This window comes from Condylura cristata, unplaced genomic scaffold (genome assembly GCF_000260355.1).
Source record: "Condylura cristata isolate star-nosed mole 26May11 unplaced genomic scaffold, ConCri1.0 scaffold00021, whole genome shotgun sequence".
Taxonomy (NCBI): domain Eukaryota; kingdom Metazoa; phylum Chordata; class Mammalia; order Eulipotyphla; family Talpidae; genus Condylura; species Condylura cristata.
The window spans coordinates 2,534,029-2,553,015 of record NW_004567122.1 but is presented as its reverse complement, the minus strand read 5'-3'; positions in this window follow the sequence as shown (position 1 = coordinate 2,553,015).

Below are 18,987 nucleotides of genomic sequence, written 5' to 3'. Positions count from 1 at the left end.
CTTTTGTTTCTCCTCTGCAGTCTCCTGGTCTGTGCCATCAGGCCAGTTTTGCTGATACCACTGGTAGAGACGACCCCAGGGCTGCAGCTAGGCTCACTTAACTGGTATCCTCCCAGTGCATCGCTGGCCTCACGGAAAGACTTCCTGGGAACCCCTTGCCATTCAGTGCTGGTCATGTTATCACGGTCTGGCGGAGTCCGTGCAGGCCCACTGCCGCTGGAGGAAGTGGACAGAGGGTTGAAGAAGCGAGATCTAGGAGAGTGGAGCTTTTCTGCACCATTAACCAGTTTTGTCCCTGTCAGAAGCCTGTGGGGCAGGCGTGGTGGCCCCAGAGGAAACCAGAGGTTTGTGCTCATTGATTTATGCAGCATGTTGTTTGTAAACTGGAACCGTAGGCCAGGCAGTGCCCTCGGGGCGGGGCAAAAAGCCCTGCATTCAGGGGTGCACTCTGTGGGAGCCTGGTGGTAGGAGATAAAGCAGAAAACAAGTAATAATGCACGAACAGATGCTTTCAGATACTTTCCTGTTTGTGAAAAGAGGACAGGGTGATGGAAGATGGGTGTGGGGTGGGCACACATGCCCGGATATTCCCTGGGTGGACGCACCTCTCTGACCAGGAGACCTAACTTACTCGAGGTGGGGTAGCCAGGAACTCTGCTTCGGCTCTCCACATGTGACCTCCTCTGGTGGTGGCAGGTCTGTTGAGAACGTTTGCCAAGGACAGGAAATCACAAAAATGTCTACAATAATAACAGAAAACCCCAAGATGGCTATAAAATACCTCTATCCTGCCCCTTCTTGAGTTACTGGGGTCAAATAAAAAGCAAACAGAATGTGAAGGCGCTCGGGAAAGGCGCACACCACAGCTTGCTCCTGAGAGCCCGAGGCCAGCGTACTGGTGGCCGCAGCCCCGTGGCAGACATGGGGTGCAGTGATGTAGCTGGAGAGCCACTTTCTACCCCAAATGTCTCGAAGAAACAGCCTTCCAAAGATGAGAATCACCAGTAGCCCACAACCCAGGGAGACCCAGAGTGACTATTTGATTCAACTCTTGCTAGGATTCCTCCTTATGCTTACCTCAGTGAACCTGAGCTCAGATGTCTACACAGACCCTTCCTTTCTTCTGTGACAAGCTACTACCAGCCTTTTCTCGCGTTACTTAAACCTCCCGAACTATGGTTTGCACCGGCCCCAGAGTACTTCCTCAGATGGCAATCGCTCATTATTCACTCTTCCCTGTGTTGGGCTTTCAGCTTTCTCCATAATTTTTTGGCATTTTAAATCATGTTAAAAGGTGACCTGCACTCAAATACGTGCAAGAACTTGTGTTCTTAGGACAGGTTTCTAGAGTGAAGTGACCGTCCATGAAGAGGAAATTCCCATGTGAACAATAGAACATTCCATTGACAAAGCTGCAGGGTAGTGTCAAGCTCTCTTGCAAAGCTGCTTTGACATCCTCTTGAATCCTGAGCTGCTCTGAGCAAGCAGGCCCTGAGCGGTAGATAGTCCTGACCCACCAGTGGAAGCTCTTTAGCAGGGGTCAAGGGGGCACTGCACTTCCCAGGTCTGGCAGTTACTGGTCTGATATTCTGTGGATACTGCAAGATCCTTGTCTATCATCGAACACGAATGACCTCTGCTCACAGGGCATGTGCTCTCTATAATTAGATTTTTCAGATATTCCTTATATCTTTGTGGTACTTTTGGTGGCTGGAGTCAGCTCATCAGCTGGGCAGCCCCTGAGGGCAGGTTTCACAGCAGGGCTGGGACAGAGGATAAAGCCTTCTGCTCTGCTCAGTGGAGAAGGAAGGAGTCCACGCCCTGGTCTGCCTCCCTGCCTTCCTCAGTTGTATGGGAACATTCTTTACACTGAAGTCTGCCAGACCAAGCGAATCTTTCATGTTGCTTTGAGTCAGTGAATTATAACTCAGTCGCAAAATGACAATTTTAGTAGGTCAGTATTTCCCTCTGGGGCTGAAAAGTTTGCATCAGCGACTCCAAAAAGAGGGGTGCTTATCTGGAACGTAGCCAAACAAGCTGAAATCCCAGGAGGGGCGGGTTCTGCGCAGGTTCCTGCTCCCCTCCTGCTCGCTCTCCGGCACTCTGGGGACAGCGGGGCCCCTCTGGCTCTGCTGCCTGGGTGGAAGCAGCTCTGCAGACCAGACCGTGCTCATGGGGGGGGGGGGGCATTGCCGAGCGGAGGGCGGAGCGGGGTGCAGGGAATGCGGGTGTCTGGAGCCACTCGGGATGTTGAGGGACATTACATGTGTGAGACTGAGCTGTTAGCTACCAGGAGAGGCGCATGCCACCTCAGCAGGCAGCATCAGTGGGCAAACGGGTCAGGCTGCCCGCGAGCTCCGTGGGTGCAGGCGGGGACACCGCCACCTCCTCCAGAGTGACCCCTGGCAGCCAGGATGCCTCTCGGACTCAGGCTCAGCAGAAGCTCGGTGGCGCCGAAGCAGGTGTACCCCGATGGAGTGGCTGCCCTCTGGGCTCGAGGGGTGTGAGCAGGGGTCCTCCCCTCCTGTGTTACTGCTGCACCTCTGTGTGGTGGTTTGGGCTTTTCTTTTTCGCGAAGAGAAGTTCTCAGCCCTGTGTTCTAACTGACTGCACAGGGTCTTTGCAGGCTTCCCGACGGAAGCTGGTGTGCAGAGTAAGCGGATGCGTGCGTGGGCGCAGCCCTGGGCCACCCTGTGCTCTGTGCACGGGTGGGGGCTCCGGAGGCCGTTTATCCAGGTTTGAGAGCTTGGCCAAGCCAGGGTCATTACCCTCTGCTTAAAGTTTCTCCATCAAGCTCAACAAACTAGTCATTTCACATTTCCAGTGGGAGCTGGAAGAAGTGTTCACAGTAAAAACAAAACCCAACATGACGTCAATATGACCTCCCTGGTACTCAAGGCTCCCTGGTCTCCTTCGGAAAACCCTCGGGGCTGGGAACTTTCCCTGGGGCCCTTGAAGACGCTGTCATTAGCCATCCTTGCCACTAGAGGTCAGTGCTGACCATCCACACAGGGGTGACTCCCGCCAGTGCCCTGGCTTTGGGCTCCCAAGCCCAGAGTTAGAAGAGTGTTTTAGAAACTTCTTCGCGAGTTGCTATTGGCTGACATGACATGATAGTTGGTTCCACAATGAGCTGTGTAGCACGTGCAAGCCTTATCAGAGATGATTTTAACTTGACTGACGTCAAAGCTCACGTACATTATTTGGGATGGCTGCTCATTCCCACCACCCACCCCGCCCCGTTCTGTGAGGGCTCCTGTCCAGCTGTTTTGGCAACTTGCCAAGTTCCTCCTTTTTAGACATATCGCATAGGACTTTAGGTTTTCTGATATTCTCCTCCTCTAAAATGTATCGTCATCATTAACCTGTAAGTAAATGTGGGGTACGTGTAGCAGAGTAGGTGATGGTATTTTAGAGACTTTGGGGAAGTTTGGGGAAGCCTTGCAACCTAACATGCCTCTCGACGCGGGGGCGGGCGCTCTCATTCTGCCCTTAGCGTGATTCCTTGAAGCCAGACGCTTCTCTGTATATAGCTTTCTGCTGTGAGTCTGTTGTTTGTACGTCCTAGGATAGAAACTGAGCCTTAATTTTTTTGCATAAAATTACTTTTTTGAGGCAGCGTTGGTTTACAGCACTGTGATTCAGGGGTGTGGGCTCCTCCCTTCAGCTGTGCGTCACCACGCTCACCCCAAGGCCCCAGGAACCTTCCGCAGGCGCCCACCGAGCTCCTTCCCCGCTCTTTGCTTCCCCTGTAGAGCCTCAGTCGGGTTCTAGGGCTATTTCAGTTTACTTCTGTCAGCCCCTTTGCCGAGTTTCTTTGTACTGCACGAGGACAGTATGCAGGACTTGTCTTCCTTGCTCTTATTTCAGAGCGCAGTCCCCTCGCACCATGTGTCACAAGTGGCAAGATTTCACCTGTGACAGCTGCGCGCTATTCCGCTGTGTGCAGACCGCATCTTAACCTCTGCTGATGGGCACTTAGGTTGGTTCTGTAAGTTGTCTGTCGTGAGCAGTGCTGCAGGGAAAGCAAGCGCGCAGACCTCCTCAAGTTAGTCTCCGTGCAAGGAAGTCCCTCATTTAGAACGTTCCACAAGAGGGAACTCCAGGCTGCAGCTCCCACCTCAGGTTTACTTGATGGGTTCACTTGACTGTTTTTGTTGCAGCTCAGTGAATTTTCTAGGACCAGCTTGAGCTGTAAAGTATGAAGAACACTGTGTTGTTACATGTTTCTTGTGAATAGCAAGCGGGTTTGCTTGTTATCTCCGCTTTCTAGACAAGGGGAATGAGGTTTGGCTGTAAGTAACTGGCTCAGCACCACACAGCTTCTGGGAGCAAGGGCTAGGATTTTCATCTTGATCTAGCTTCTCAAGAGCCTGCATTTCCCCCTAAGCATCTAGCTGCCTGATGTGGTATTCAAAATGAAATCTCCCCCTCCTCCCGCCAGTCTGTGCTTCCTGCTGAGAACTTTGCATGGATTATGTTCAGGAGCTGATGAGTTCCAGTATTTGCTCTTGCGGCCTGCTATTCCCCTGAAAAGCTGCCCTCAGCCCGTGCTTTCGTAGCACAGTTTATGTCAGCTGTGAGTGGGGTGGCTTTTTCTCAGGGTGTCCTTGAAGTCTCCCTGCAGTTCGGAACTCTAAAAGCTGAAATTTGCTCAGGCTGTGATAACAAAACACCGCAGACTGGGTGCTTAAGCCTCATGAATTTATTTCCCACCATTCTGGAGGCTGGAATTCCAAGATCAAGGTGCTGGCTGATTTGTTCCCCAGGGAAGGTCCCTTCCTGGCTAGCAGATGGCTGCCTTCTCATTGCATCTCCCTCACAGTGTGGGAGAGGGAGGTGGGGGAGAGAGGAAAAGAAGTGGGGAGAGGAAGGAGAGGAGAGAGAGGGAGGTGGGGGAGGGGAAGCCCCTGGTGTGCTTAGGAGGCACAAGCACCAGGTCTCACCAAAACCTCCTTGTTCTCCAAGGCCCCACACCCACACGTCCTCACCCTGGGGTTAGGGCTTTGGCGTCTGAATTTGGGGAGGGGGATACAGTTCAGTCGCTGGCAGACCGAAGATTTAGTGCCAGCTGTTGCCCGTCCGAGCTGTGATGGGGACCTGCCCACAGCAACTGGGCCAGCACGCTCTGCGCTCCGCTCGGCCTGGCTGGCGGTGGTGACGCCGCGTGCTTCTGCTCTGCCAGGATCGTGCTTCCCCACGGAGACGGTGCCTCGAAGTCCATCTGCTACTGCCTGCTCGTGGCACACGCAGGGGACCAGCGGGCTGCTCGCACCAGCCGCCAGACCTGCCTTTCCCATGCGGCTTGGGGCTGGGAGGAGGCTCGGGCTTCTCTAGTTCTCAGTGTTCTCAGTTCTCCGTGTATTTTTGTTAGGACATTTTATTTAAACCAACTTTATTGAGGTAGGATGTACATTCAGCCAAAGGTGCCCTTTCAAGTATCTAGTTTGATGGGTGTTGACAGGTGTCTATGGGCATGTTAGCGGGCAGAATGAGGGCACCCGGGCCCCCCCGCCCCGGCAGCTCTAAACAGGTTCTGCCACCTGCTGCATCAAGACGAAGCATCCTTAGTGTGTAAAACCATGAGCATTGAAGAACTTTAATACAATCGTGTGCAACAGAGAAAAGGGAAAGAATAAAATTCAAATAGTTTCCCGTGAGACTCCCAGTTTCCCATCCCCTCGTGGGTGAGGCCCAGCCAATGGGGGGCCAAAAGCAGGGTCACTGGGCCCAGAGCCCACACCTGAGCCTCCTTCTCAGGGGCCCACAGGAAGGGGCAGGCGGGGCCAGGTAAGCCTGGAAGGCGAAGAGCGAAGTCAGGGTACAGGTGGGGATAAAGGCCGCCCTTGGCAGCCTCCCCGCGTCTGTCCCTCATGTCTCTGTCTCTTTCGAGTGTCTCTGGTCCACGTCCAAGGCCCAGAAGCCAGAGCAGCTTCTCCTTACAAGTCTCTGCTCTGTGCGCCTCCTCCAGGTCTTCTCCCTCCAGCTTGTATGGTCTCCTGGGTGGGGCTGGGAACCTGGAACCCCCTTTCCATGGGGGTTACACAGTTATATTACCACATTCATACGAGTATTTTTATTACCTGAAAAATTGCCTTCTGGCCTTCGTAGTTAATCTTTTTCCACCTCACCTGGCCCTAACAACTGGGCGCCTACTCCATCCCAGAATGCCTGTTGCATCTGGTTCTTTCTTGAGATGCCCTGTGTTTTGCTTGTGTTAGTGAATTTCCTTCTTTTTGTTTCCAGGTAATATTCCATTATATAGATGCAACATAATTTCTGCATTCATTTGCCTGCTAGTGATATTTGAGCTGTTTCTATTTTTCATTACTTTGACTAAAGATGTCTGTTATGGACTGAGTATTTGTGGGCCCCAGGTTCATACACTGATGTCCAACCTCCAGGGTGACTGTTTGGGCATGAGGCCTGTGTTAAATGAGATGATATGGGAGGGGCCTCATAAGGAGAGAGAGGGTCGCGAGAACACCAGCGCCGACTGGGGCCAGCCCACGTCTCTGTCTCTCCCTCCGCCCTCCCTAAGCATGGACAAAGGAGCCATCGTAGGGACCCAGGTCACAGAGCAAGATGGTGACTGCCTCACCAAGGTAAGAGGCCTAAGTGTGCAGTCTGCTCTGCCCCCTTCTTGACCTGGGCTTTCCCACATTCCACCTCCGTGAGCAATAGATGCCTATTGTTGGAGACCCGGAGTCCCTGTCTTTTGTTGGGAAGCCTGAGTAGCCACGTGTCACATCTGTGCGCAAGCCTTGGTAGGGACTTGCGTTTCGAGTTCTCTGGCTAGTTCCCCAGGAGGGGCCTCACACGGTGAGGTGTTTCAGCCCGTCGGACTCCGCTGTAAGGGTTGCCTTTTCCCCAGAGGCCCTGCCTTCCTGCTCTTGCGCCAGCAGCATGTGCCAGTTCCGCTCTCTCCAAGCCAGTCGGCACTGACCAGTCTGGCCCTGCTCCCCAGACGCAGGAGCACTTCCCCAAGCTGTGCATCTGCCCTGCCCCTGCCCCGAGGGGCCCTGAGCATTGGCCTGCAGCTTACTGGCCTTCCTGTCGGGGGCACAGTGTCAGCACGTTCCTCTCACTTGTAAAAGTCCCACTCTTTTCATCATGAAGCTGCGGTGACTCCATATATGCTAGGACCAAGTCCTTTATCAAAAAACAAACAAAAGAAAAAGCCCTCTAACTTGCCTGTTCATCTTCTCAACTCCCTGTGTGGAAGTACTGAAGTTTCAAATTTTAATGGAATCAGTTCTTCCTTCTGTGTTTCCTTATTTTTTTTTAAAGATGTACTGGGGTACAGGCCAGAGATGTGGGGTGAGAGGATTCACCAGAGACAGAGCGGGGAGCAGAACAGGGACTGACGAAGTGCACTGCCGAGGGGAGCATTGGGCAGGTCAGGAGAGGTCTGCCGCGCCCTGTGGGTCACCTCCGGGGCAGGCGGGAATCGAACTCATGCTGCAGTGGCTTTAGCTTCTCCGTGCTGTGCTTTAACCCGCTGCGCCACCAGGGAGGGCCCTCTACTCCTTTTCATAAGTGGCTCACCTCGTTGAGTCGTCTGCTGTGGGATGCCCACTGTTTGTCTCTGTCAGGCGACGCCTTCCTGCACACCAGTGCCCAGCGTGCCTGCAGCCCTGCTGTCAGGGCAGCGTTTCTTCTTTCCTACGCTGCGCAGCAGTCCGCAGTGTGGACGGACCTCCTCTTCTGGATGCAGACTCGGACGGTGGCGCTCTGGTGGTTGCCCTGCCCTAGCTGTTCTCAGCAGCGCTGCTGTAACGTCGGAGAAGCAAGCGCACCATTTCCCGAGCTGATGCTTGTGTCTTCTTCGGGCGATGCCGGAGCAGGGCTGTAACAGCGTTCTCATGTTGCGTGCATTGAGGGACATCCACATCACTTTCTGGAATAGCTGCGCCAGTTCACACTCCCAATCTGCCATTGTTCAGAAGTGAAGTGGAGATGTAGGACCCACCCGTTTTCTTACCACATGGCGAGTTAAGAGGGTTTTGATGATAGACTTTATAGGACATAGTGGAGCAGTGACTTGGAAAAATAATTTCTCTTTGATTATTTTTCTATATTATAACTACATGTACACTTACATCTCTGCCTTTTCTCATCTCTGGACAATCTTCACACTTCATCATTTATGGGAAAAAATTCCAACAAGCAAAAAAAAAAGAAAGAAACAAAAAGCCAGCTGTAAGAAGGTTGAGAAGGAATTTCACCCAATATACTCTAATTCATTCCAGAGTCGTGAGATTCAGAACACACTGTGTCAACAGTGAAAATGTTTTCTTTCTTCCAAAGTTATACCATACCTGTGGGCTAAAAAGGCCTTCGCTGGTCGGGTATGTCATTCTGCAAAGGCTTTCTGGTGACTCCTGTAAGTGCCAGTCAACCCACGTCACAACCTTCGCTTTAAGCGCCTCAGTAAAGATAGAAATAGCTTGCAGTAGGCCGCGTGGCCAGTCATGGTGGCTGCACTTCGTGGCCTGGGAACTGCGTGGCCCTGACAGGCAAAGTGTCAAGTGACAGGCAAAGGCCAGAAGAAGCTTGGCTGTGTTCCGGTGGCAAGGGGACGCTTTTAGGTGGGCTCAGTACAGGGACACAGAGGACGAGAATGAAGGTGTACTTTTCTAGCTGGAGGATTATAAATGGGGGGCTCTTCTAGTGGATGCTTTTGTTTTTTGCTTTTATTACTACTAACATTTTAGTCAGTTGTTTGAGTAATAAAATAATCCCACTGAAGTTTATACCAAGCTACTTTGATGAAAATATATCAGGCTTATGGAAATAAATTTAAGAAAAAATTCTCAGTTATGTGACTATTTTTTAAAAACCCTGAAAGATGAGCTTCAGTGTGAGTACAGAATTGTAGGGGGGGAAGAACAGAGTGTGGGTGGTGGCCCCAAGGACTTGGGTAGACCCAAGCAAGTGACCCAGGCAGTCGGTTGAGTCTGCGTCCCACAACAGCCCGCTCCCAAAGGCCTGTCTCGTGCAGGAAACTGGAGGCAGCTCAGTAAGTCTCCTCACGCTGTAAGAGTCAGAGTGAGGTGTGTCCCAGGTCACCGTCCCTTAGATGAAACAGAGTTGGAAGACCCCAGAGGACGCCACGTGGCATGATCAAGGCGTCTGTACGAACAGCGGTTCCAGAAATAAGGCTGTGTCAGGGTGGCAGCACGGAGGGGGGTGTCCGATTAGAGCCTTCCTGCTGTTGAGTCTACCACACGTGGACCCCGCCGGCTCCCTCGCTCTGCCCCGGGAGCGTCAGCGCGGCCTGCGGTGGGCAGCAGCTTGTAAGGCGGCGCGCTGTAGCCTGGTGGCCGGGCTTCCTGAGCAGAGTCAGGCCAGCCTGCCCGGGGCCTGTGACGGGTGGAGATGGAGACGGCCACGAAGCGTAGAGTGTGCATAGGCATCGGGCTGCTCGGAGCTCAGGGCCTCTGTGTGCAGTGAGGCTCCACTGCGCCGTCAGTGTGCACAGGTAAAGGTGCAGGGCACAAGATGCCTAAAAAATAGATTACAAACGAGTCAATATTTTTATTAAGGAAATACCTTTTCTCCCAGGATTCTCCTCATGAAGTTTTAAAGCATGCTACATACACAGCTTTTAGTGGAACACCATAAAACAGTTTTATTATTTATCACAAATTTTTAATAGGATATTTTTGTGTCCATAAAATCAGTTGCACAGACATGGTCTCATTCACATCATTCTTCTGCTTCTGAGCATCTAGGCAATTGGCCAGCCGGGCTGGATTTTTCTGGGGTGATAGTAAGCTGTGATAATTCCCCAAAAATAACCCTTAAAAAGACATGAGGCGCAGACTGGAAGCGGGGGGAGTGGGAAACGCGGCGTGAGCGCAGGGCCCAGTGCAGCTCGCCGCAGCCGACGGGCATCGACTGGCTGAACGGTTCATCTGCGACACGGCAGCGACTGGCTGATCCGCCTGCCGCTGGGGCTCACTTCAGCTTGACCGGGGCTGAAGAGCCGCTTTCGTCACGGACTGTGGCACGAGTGCAGCCACTACACCGAGGGCTCAGTGCCTTCATGAAAAGGAGCTCAGGTAAGTTGCTCCCTGGTCGCGTCTGGGTGTGGCTGCAGAGTCTGAGGCAGCCCCGCCACTAAAATTTCCTCGAGTGCTGTCAGTGTGATTGTTCGGTGCCTGTGCATAAACTGGTTTCCCTCAAGTGCTTTATCTGATGGACGTGAAAGGGAAAAATAAATCTATCGTCCCAACAGCTCTTCAGAGGAAAATGCAGATAACAACACACAGTATCTTCTCTCAGGGTAATTATCATCTAATTAAGGGGTCAAAAGACAAATAGGGCTAAGATTTCTCTGTTACACCAGGAGGTCACCAGGAGGTGTGTCAGGAGGTCAGAAAAGAGGGTGAGCCAGGGCGGGCGCCTTTGTAGGGTGGAGCTCATACGGGGTGCCCTGAGGTGGGGTTATTCTCAGGTGAGTGGGGCTAGGCTCTTGCGCAGGGCAGCTCTGGGAGCTCCCCCGGGAGTCAGAAGAGGCCTCCTTCTGGTGGGAGGCCGCACTGGAGAGGGACTGGCGCCTGGAAGACCTTGGGCTTTATCCCCTGGACATTGGGCACCTTGAAGATTCCCCTAGCAAAGCGACATCGTATGGCGTTCTTCGCCAGTTCCTGCAGCAGTGGTGTCCAGGGTGTTGTGTGTAACAGCCCGACAGCAGTCAGGCGGAGACCAGGCCGTGAGGGGCCAGTGGAGCTCACAGCGGTGCGAGGCGGCGCAGCCTGACACGGGGTTCCCATTGGGGCGGCTCTGCCACAAGCCCTGTGCTGGCCTGGCCTTGCCGAGCCCTGGGGAGCTGAAGCCTCGCAGGCTTCTCTGACCCACGGGGACAGCGGGCAAGTCAGGCACAGTCCAACCCGACTGTCATGTTTGTTTAATGGGAGTGAGCCAGGGCCCAGGGAGGGTCTGTAGTAGGCAGGGAGCCCTACTTGCTCAGTTGGGGTGCAGCCTATGCACCTGCCAGTGCTCAGGAAGGGGAAGGGCGTTGGTCAGAGGGGCTGGACCTTAGGCAGCTGGGGCCCCTGGGGCAGTGGCTGGGAGGCTGTGCACCCCCTTGCTACAGCCCAGCGGTCCGCAGCCGCCGTGGGAGAGAGGCTGGGCCTCTGCCGAGGAGAGTGCAGACAAACTGGGCGTGCGCCTCTCGGGCCTCCCTCCTTGGTGGGGATTCTTCCTGGAGTCGCCCTGAGAGGCATAAGGGACCAGGGGGTGCTGGGGGCTGTGGCCGCCTGCCCTCCCTCGCCACGCGCTGCCGTCTGTGGGCTCCAGGGTCGGGGTCCCCCACGCTGCTGCGCCTCACATTGCCCATCCCTCTGCCACCTCCACTTCAGACCTCACACAGGGCCTTGCTGGCGGTCTCCACCCAGAAGCAGGCAAGGATGGCCTTCTAGGGACCACAGTTCTGGCTTCCAGGACCACCACATGCTCCTGCAGCCGCGTCCCTGCTACCGGATGTGTGGGTTTCAGAGACATGATTGGCCTTTGGCAGAAGATAAAAGCATTTGGAGGCAGGTACCCGAGAAAGCATCTCTTCAAGGCTTAGGTGTTTACTGGTTTTTGATCCCTTCTTGTTTCTTATAGCAACAGGGATTACAGATTTTGCACAAATTGCCCCATCAGGTAACTGATCAATTTCTGCTTTTATGTAGCTTCAGCGGAAAATGCCTCTAAAGAGCAGGACCCTGTGAGCATGTTTCTGCGACCCTGCTTTCAGGACACAATTCGAGTGCTGATCTGTATGATCAGAACGTGGCTCTGGGGAGGGGGTGGTAGGAGGAAGCTACCCTTGAGTTGAGTCTTGAAGATTTGCGGGTGGATCCTTAGTGAGAGTGGGAAGGAAAGCTGCGTGGGTGAGGAAACGCCCCGTAAGCACCAGCTCATCTAAGAGGGGAGCCAGGCGCCTGCCACAGAGGGACGGTGGAAGGCAGACTGAGGAGGGACAGGCTGGGCCAGGTCTCCAGGCTGAGGGCATGTGCGCCGGAGCTGGACGGACGCTAGCTTGAAGAGGAAGCAGAGGGCAGTCACAGCCCGACAGCCTTGGGGAGGCGAGGGAGGCCCGCCGAGAGGGTTCGCTTGGGGTGAGCCTGGTTAAGTCTCCGTGCTCACTTGACAGGAAATTGATTGGTTTTCTGACCTTCTTTGACAGTGTAATGTTTTGGCTTCCAATAATGGTAGCTTAAATATTACCTAGCCAGACAGGCAAGCAGGCAGGCAGGCAGGCAGCAAGCAGATTACATTTGAGAGGATTTCCTGTGTGAAATAACGGCCTCTCAAATGGGTTTGGCTGTATCTATCAAGAAAAGCACAACCCAAAAGTGGAGTTCGACTGCCTTTCCCAGGAGGCAGCGCTCTCTGATAACAGCTGGGTTTTCAGCCGTGCCATGCTAGTGCGCTGCCCTGTGAAGCGGGGACGGACATGCCCCGTCAGGCAGCAGAGACGCAGGGCAGGAGCGCTGGGGAGCCTGCTTGCCCACAGCCGCCTGCATTCTCGGGGTGCGAAGCCCCCCGCATCTGAGCCCAGCATGTGTTTGCCGTACACTTTCTCTTCCTTGGGCTCTCTGCGCCGCAGCGCATGCAGCACTAACAGAGTGTCTCCAGAATAGGCAAGTGGCACACTCATCCCATGTTCAAATCTTGCCAAAGGACCCAGATTACCCCATTAAGGGGTACAGAAAAAAAGACAGTTTCACCAGTAGAAACCCTGAATTTTCTTAACATATTCGTGCTGTCTTTGGTGGAGACCCTGTGTTCCCTAAGACAGGCGCTTCTGGCTTAGGTTGGTGTTTTCCTGAGGACTTGGAAAAGGTTGTAAAAACCGACTCCGCACAGAGTACATATCGCCCACGCTTCATGCTTCACCTGCTCCATCATAAATCCACGGAAGCTTGGGGTGAGCAGACCCTTCCCTCTTCCCGCTGGAAAATGGAAACCAGTGCAATGTCTGTCTGGGGCAGGCGATTCAGCATTTGCCGCTAGAAGGGCGGCCCGTTGGGTTCTCCTTCTGTCTTTTGTCACACAGCAAAGCTTCTCCACCTGACCGTGCGCCAAAGCCAAGCCACACCGGGCGTCCTGCCAGGATATTTGATGCATGTATGTGCTCTGATTCTGAGGGGAAATCTCATCATGCTCTATTCGTTCGTCTTGTTTTAACGTAACGTGTCCCGGCTCCCGGTTCTTTGAACGCTGGTTTCGTGTCAGGCGGCCCCTGGATCCCTCCTCACTGCCCTGCGAGTGGGCTCGAGCTGGAGGCGGCACCCCAGCTAGCTGGCGTCCGCTGTGCGGGGTGTGGGGACCTGGCGCGGGCCAGCGTGCCCCCGTACCCTTCCCCGTCAGACAGCTGCCCGATAACCAGAGCTGTGCCCGGGGCTGGTCCCTCACATGAGACTCCAAGAGCTTGGTGTCGGCGTGGACCTGCTGTAGTGATGGTGCAGCGGCAGGAGGAAGCGCGTGAGAACATCTTCCTGTAGACAGCAGAGACCGCGGGGCCCGGCTCGTGCAGAGCCCCGGCCTTCTGGAGGGTTCTTTCAGAGCTTTCACAAACGAAGCTTTACTTTTTCTACTGTTAAGGTTGGTGGCTTTTCACAGCGCAATATTGCCGTGTGTGCGGTGTCACAGTGTCACTCGGAGAACTTTCTCTGCCTTGAAGCCTCCTCCTCACCTGCCCCTCCCCCGGGGCCCTGGCAGCCACCGCCTTCTTCCTACCACTGAGGTCTGACCTTCCCCAGATGGCCACTGAATGGAGCCTGCCCGTCCTAGCCTTCCACACACTTCTCTCCCTGAACAGCGTGCGTACCGACAGCCTTTCGTGGCATCGTAGCTCCTTTCTCTTCGATGACCACTGGCATTTCACTGTCCTGGTGAGCCAGCCTCTGTTTGTCCACTCCACCTTGCCGGACACCCTCGCTGCTCGCAGCCTGGGGCAAGCATGAGTAAGGTATCGGTAAGCGTTGCCTGCTAGGTGAGGTGTGAGCAGAGGTCTTCAGATAGGTCGGGTGATGAGGAAAGCTGGGCCACGTGAGCATCATGGAAGGACTCTATTTCGTTTTGTTGAAAACTGTCAAACTTCTTCCAAAGGGGTGGACGCCTGTGGCATCCCTTCCCTTACGGAACCACTGTGCCTGCTGGCTGCGCCTGGGAGAGCCAGGTGGTGTGAGTTTTTATTGTAGTCCTTCTCACGGGTTGCTTCTCACTACCGCTCAAGCCCTGACGACAGGAGCCGCGAGCCCTCCGTGTGCTCGTCCGCGGCCCTCCCGCGGAGCTTCCCACTTTTCTAAAACATCTCTCCCAGATGAGTGCCGGGACCCACTTCATTTCCAGCACCAGATTAACTTTTTTTCTCTCTCTCTTAAAGGTTGTGCTTTTGTTGTATCTGAAAACTCACAGCCGAACCCAAGGCCACCTAGACTTTCTCATGTGTGTTCTTCAGGAGTTTTTAGACATTTGCATTTTAAATAGATGCACAGGAGTCATTTTGAGTTGAACTATATGAAAATAAAAGTTCTGTGTCTCAGTTCATTTTTTTCACATAGAAACATCCAGTTTCCCAGCACCATTTTGTGCTAAGATAACTTTGTTCTACTGAACTGACTTTGCTATTTGTCAAAGCCCGGTTCACTGTGTTTGTGTGGGGTTATTTCCAGGTTCCCGAGTTTGTTCTGTTTCTGTGGAAATGTCACGCAGTCTGGATTACGGTTGCCTTATAGCAAGTCTTAAATTTGGGAACTATTAGTCATCTTGCTTTGTTTTTATTCTTCATTATTTTGTTGCCTCTTCTGGGTTTTTTCACCTGTCTACAAAAATTTTAGAATCAGTTTACTGATTCCACAGATAACTTGATGGATTTTTATATTGATTGGTAAAATATGTAAAGTTGGGAGAAATTGGCACCTTAACAATGTGGGATCTTCCTATCCATGAAGTGAATTATTTCTCCATTTATTTAGGCCCACATTGGTGCTTATAGCTTTATGCCTATTGAACTATAATTATTTTACTGCGTTTATGGTATACTTTAGTTTTTAATTTTCTGGGGTACTTGAATAACTAATACTCTTTTTCAGAAATTCCAGTTGTTTATTGCTGGTGTGTAGGAAAGCAATTGTCTTACATATTCACTTTGTATTCTATAATTTTGCTATAATAGCTTCCAGAGCTTTGCGTCAGTCCTCCCAGTTTTTAGTAAGTCATCTAAGAACAAAGGCTTTTATTTTTTCTTTCCAATTTTATTTCCATTGCCTTTATTATTACACTAGGTAGTACTTACAGTATGAGCCTAAATAAGAGTTATGAGAGGGATTGTTTTGTTCCTAATCTTAGGGAAAAGCATGGAGTGTCTCACAAGGAAGTATCTTACTAGTTTTCTTCTGCATTTTTCTTTACCAAGTTGAGAAAGTTTTGTTTTTTTTTTTAATTTTTTGTCATGAATGGGTGTTGGATTTCATCACTAGTTTTTTATTCATCCATTGAAATGATCATATGATTTCTTTTCTTTGGCCTCCTCATGAGACTGAATCATTGATGCTCACAAGATTATCAACCTTGCATTCCAAAATACATGCCCCGTGGTCGAAAGGAATGCTTTTTATGAGTTTTAGATTTGATTAGCTAATATTGTTGAGTATTTTTCAAATATTTTCATGAAAGAAATTGCTCTTTAATTTTCCTTTCTTGAAATAAATTCATTTAACTGGATGCTAGGCTTTGTAGAATGAGATAGAAAGGATCCCCCAAAAGAATCAGAGAGATCTAGTGTCATTTCTTCCTTGAACATTTAGTGAAATTCACCAGAAAAAGCACATAGGCATGATGGCTTCTTTTTTCCTGAAGGTTATTGGTTATTGATTACATTTCTTCAGTAGACTTCTTCACGTTGTCTTTTTTTTTTTTCACCTTTTACATTGTGGTAATTGAGTCTCTCAATAATTTTCTGGAATGAAACATTGTACAACATATGACGTATAACTATATTCTGTAATTGCTTTTTACTGAAATAAAAATGTTCACTATATAACTGAGCAACGATCAATAGTATTAAGTAATTTCGTGAACTCAATAATAAAAAATAAAATTTTAGGCACTTAAATAACCACGCGCGACCTTAGTAGGCATCATCCTTGTCAATGATGACGAGTAACGTCAATGAAGTCAAAGGCGAGGAAGACCAGGAGGAGAAGTGATCAAGTTATCAGCAGCTGCAGAGGTCAAGTGTAGGAGTGTGTAGATGCCTCCAAAGGCCAGAGCTGTCTCAGTGCTATGGCAGGGACAGAAGCCAATGGAGCAGCTTGACGAGTGACAGAGAAGAGGCGAGGTGGGACCCAGAAAATATCCGAGGAGGGGGTATTGACGGCCTCTGTCCTGGGGCAGGGCACATCCCAACATCCCAGCAGATTCCCACCAGTTTCCGCTGTAACTGCTGTTCCCTACATTCTTTGGAAATTCATGTGGTTCCAATGATTCTCAGCCTCTTTTTCGTGTAGGAGAGGTCCCGGTGGCCTTTGACTCTGGGAACTTAGTTCCTTCTAAGTTGTCAAGTTTATAAACATAGAGTTGTTCATCATTTTCCTTTGTTGTCCTTTTAATGTCTGTAGAATTAGTTGTGATAAATCTTTTCCATTTATAATATTAGTAATTTGCGTTCTCTTTTTTCCTAAATTAACTTGGTAGAGGGTTTAACAATTTTATCAATCTTTTCAAAGAACCAGGTTTTGATTTTGTGAGACTTCTGTTGTTCTCCTCCACAGAATTTGATTTAGTCTTACTGTAATTTTCCCTTTTTCTTTTGATTGCTTTAGACATACATGGCTCCCTTTCTCTGGGTTCTTAATATAGAAGCTTTGAGGCTCATTTTCAGATATTTCTTTCTGAATACATGCACTTACTGCTATAAATTTCTCTTTAAGCAGTGCTTTTATTGCACTGCACCACACACATTTTGACAAGATGTACTCTCAGTTTCATTTAATTAAAAATGTTTACTTCAAAAGCATTTTATATTTTATGTTGTGACTTCTTCCTTGGCTCATGTGTTATTTAGAAACATGTTGTTTGATCTCCAAGTATTCTGAGATTTTCCAGGGATCTTTCTTTTATTGATTTCTAGTTTAATTTCATTGTGGTCAGGAAACATACTTGGAACGATTTCTATCTTTTTCATTTTGCTAAGGTGAGCTTTCTGGTCTAGCATGTAGTCCATCTTGGAGAATTTCCATGTGAGTTTGGAGTACAAACTTGTGTATTCTGCTTTAGGTGGATGGAGATGTCTGTATGTGTCGGTTAGGTCGAGTTGACTACTGTCTGCCGTTCAGCCATGGGTACAGTCTCACAAACTGTCTGCCTGCATCATCTCTGAGTCAGAGAGAGGAATGTTCAAATCTCCTGCTATGAGAGTGAACGTATCTGATATCTGTGTGTAGTTCTGGTAGTTTGTGCTGCGTGTATTTTGCTGCTTCATTATTAGGCATATACATTGACGTGGTACGACCTGTGATTTTAGGAGCTTCCGTTTCTTGTTCGTGTGCCTTGCTGGGTGACCTGTAGTCCCGCTGTCCAGGAGGCCTCTGTGCCTGAGCTGAGACTTCGCACTGTGTATTTTACCTTTTCCGCCCTTGGGAATTAGGGGAGCTGGAGGAGGCTGTACTTGGGTGTTTGTCCTGAAGCTTACAGGAGGCTACTAGCATCCTTTTCACTGCAGGGTCGGAATTGTTACAGCCACATAATGGTTGAGGTTTTTTTTTCTTGGCTTTTTGCCTTAAGAACATGGTACACTTCCTTGAGATGAAGCCCAAGAAAGGGTGCCCCCCCCATCAAGTCTGCATGCGTTGGGGTCTCTCATTCTCCAGGTTGTCTGTACTTTAGCAGTTCATCAAATTGCCATTTAAGTTTTCTCACCATTTGTTTCTTGCAGTCCTGCAAGTATAAGATTTTCTACTCGATGTCAGCCGTATTAGTCAGTCTACCTTTGAAGTATTTAATTTCACAGATCTCGTGCATTCTCCCAAATATTCCAGGCCACAGCTTCCCCTTTGTGCTAACTGGGACTTGGCCTCAGTAAGTGAAGGGATGAACTTGGGGAATGCAGGGTGCGCTGGCCTGAGTGCAGTGTGTATGCAGGTGGCAGGGACCGAGTTCCAGCTGTGGGGGAAAGAACTGGGGCCCCAGGGAGCAATTCCAAGTTCAGGTATCTTGTGCCTGGAGGGAGAGCACCAGCATATTTTGCATATTTTAAAGATACTCAGATTTCTTTTCTCCCTCTGCTCCTACTGTGTTTTGGTTCCCCCAAAAGAACCATGAAAGTAAAACTCATTTTTAAAACAAGTATTTTCTCTCCATCATGAGAGAATTAGCTGTCCCTCAGTGAGACTGCATCCCTGTAGGGTGCGCATGCACACACACCTACTCTTCGGTCACTCTTTGGGAGGGGTAAGTGATTCACATGTGTACTTTCAACCAGGCCTTTGCCTGAAGATGAAAAATTGGTGTGATTTCCTTGGTAATTTACTAGCTCAGGGTAAAAACAAACAAAAAACTATAAATCACTGCCCAGCAACCTGTTTCTTTGGTTCATGAGGAATGGTGTTTCCTGAGGAACAGCTTGCAGGGAAAGTTGGTTTCGCGTCTGTGAGGTATAGAAGTTATCGTTTTGGTTTCCCACCTGTGAATCGCCCAGCACTTGCTGGAACCCAGAGCTGTATCCACTCTTCCGCTTATTGCTCCCGCCAGTGCTGCTGCCTGCCATGCCTCTGACGGCCCGAGGGAGTCAGCTCACAGCCATGAGATAGGACGCCATTGGTCCCGCCATACCACGCTCTGGTTCAACGGTGCCAGTGGTCCCTCTCACTTCGGTCCTGAGCTGACTCCTCAGACAGAGCGGGGGCCCCCTCTCTTCACCTCCGGCGCTGAGCAGGCCTGAGTGGTGTCTGCTGTGCTCGCTGGCCTGTGTCTGTGTAGCCA